The following is a 2,038-nucleotide window of genomic DNA, read 5'->3' as shown; positions in this document are numbered from 1 at the left end:
CCGCTGAGCTCCCGGGAATACACAGAAGGGAAACCTGTCCCTACCCGACAGGGAGAAAGGGATGGGAAACGAAACCGAGAGACAGAAAGAACCGAGAGCGAGAAAGCCAAGCGCTCCAGGTTTAGAACTGAAGGAGAAGCAGAGCGGACTGGTGGCTAGAGCACGGGCCTGGGAGTCGGGAGGACCTGGGTTCCGATCCCGACTCCGCCACACGTCTGCTACGTCACCGTGGGCGAGCCGCCTCGGTGCTCTGGGCCTCGGTTACCGCCAGTGTGAAATGGGGATCGAGACCGTGGGCCTCGTGTGGGACGGGGACCGTGTCCAACCTGACTACCTCGTCTCGTCTACGGTGTTTAGGACAGTGGTTGGCACACAGTGAGTGCTTAACAAATACCATAAAAAAGTCTTTCTGGGCCCAGACCTTGGGTATATTTATATATATATATATACGTATGGACATGTCCTCATTTACTCTAGGACTTTTCTTCTCTCTCACATGCGTGAGAACACCGGCTTCACGTACCCGAAGGTGCGTTTGTATATGCCTGTCTGGTTGGGGCCCTGTTCGAATACCCCTGCAGAGGAGACACGTAATTGGCGTCGGGCTGGGTTGCGTTTTTGTCCTCCGTCTCCCAAGCACCTAGTACAGAGCTTTCTCCGCACAAGTATATGCGCGGTAAATCGATGTTTTGTGCACTTACTGAGTGCCTGCTAGCCTTGGGGTAACCAGAAGGCAATCAAATCAGACAGGCTTTATTATTCCCTCCTAAATCCAGTTCCCTCATCTGTAAAATGGGGACGAAGACTGTGAGCCTCACGTGGGCCAACCTGATTCCCCTGTATCTCCCCCAGCGCTTAGAACAGTGCTCTGCACATAGTAAGCGCTTAACAGATACCAACATTATTATTATCTTTGGAATGGCATCCACATGGGTCCTATAACCACAGCGGGCAAACTAGACAGAACTTCTTCCTTCTTCCTGGGCATTTGAGCTTGCAACCTACATCACACTAACAGTGTCCTCTACCCACTTGTCCCAGTCTGACACCACCACACAGAAGAGATGGCATTCACGGGGACGCCCAGCAGGCCGGGAGTACGATAGGCGAGGTAGGGAAAGCCAGTTCTTTGTCCCCATTTTACGGATGAGGAAACGGAGTCACAGAGGAGGCGAAGTGACTTACCCAAGACAACGCTACAGGCAAGAAGCAGAGCTGGGATTAGAACTCCTGACTCCCAGGCCTTGGCTCTTTCCACCTGGCTTGTGACATGGGTAGCTTCTGCTCTGTCTGGTTCCCGCAGCCCTTCTTCCCGCCAGATGAGAGCTTCTCCCTTATTTAGCCGACCCCTCTGATCGACTGCCCGACTACCTGCTGTCTGGGGAGATCCAGTCCAGGCAGGGTCCAAACTGACCCTGTGGGCGCGACCCCGATGTGTAGGCATCATAAAATGGAGCAAAGGAAAGAGAGGGCACTGTCCTTGCCTTCCAGAGGCGGAAGTCTAGCGGGGAAGACGGCCAGGCTCAGTTACCCACGTGCAAAGAAATTCCCCATAAAAACGCTGATGTCCCAAATTGAGAAGTATTTGAAAGGAATTCAGATCCTGGAAATGACCTCACGTGAGGTGGACACACGAGTTGAAAAATGACCAGATGGCTTGAGTGCGGGAACCTTAATCCAGAAGGATTTCCTGGAGGAGATGGGCCTGAGTCCCAAGAAGTATCTGCAGGAGTTCAGGTACCTCCCTACTGATCTGGGGCAAAGGGTCAGTGGCCCAGAATCTGGAAGGAGGCCCTCCTTGTCCAGATGAAACCCAGATGGTTGACAACCTTAGGAAGGAGGAACCCTCTTCCTCATCCCCCAATCTAATTCTTTTTCCCTCCTTGACATCCAGGGAATCGCTCCGGTTTTCTTTCCCTCTTCCCATCGTCCTGGAGAGAAACAAGGAAGCATTTGCAGGAATAGCCCTCCTACTCCCGGCCTGCTGGGCGTCCCCGTGAATGCCATCTCTTCTGTGTGGTGGTGTCAGACTGGGACA

This window comes from Ornithorhynchus anatinus, chromosome 5 (assembly GCF_004115215.2).
Source record: "Ornithorhynchus anatinus isolate Pmale09 chromosome 5, mOrnAna1.pri.v4, whole genome shotgun sequence".
Classification (NCBI taxonomy): domain Eukaryota; kingdom Metazoa; phylum Chordata; class Mammalia; order Monotremata; family Ornithorhynchidae; genus Ornithorhynchus; species Ornithorhynchus anatinus.
This window is presented reverse-complemented; position numbering follows the sequence as displayed.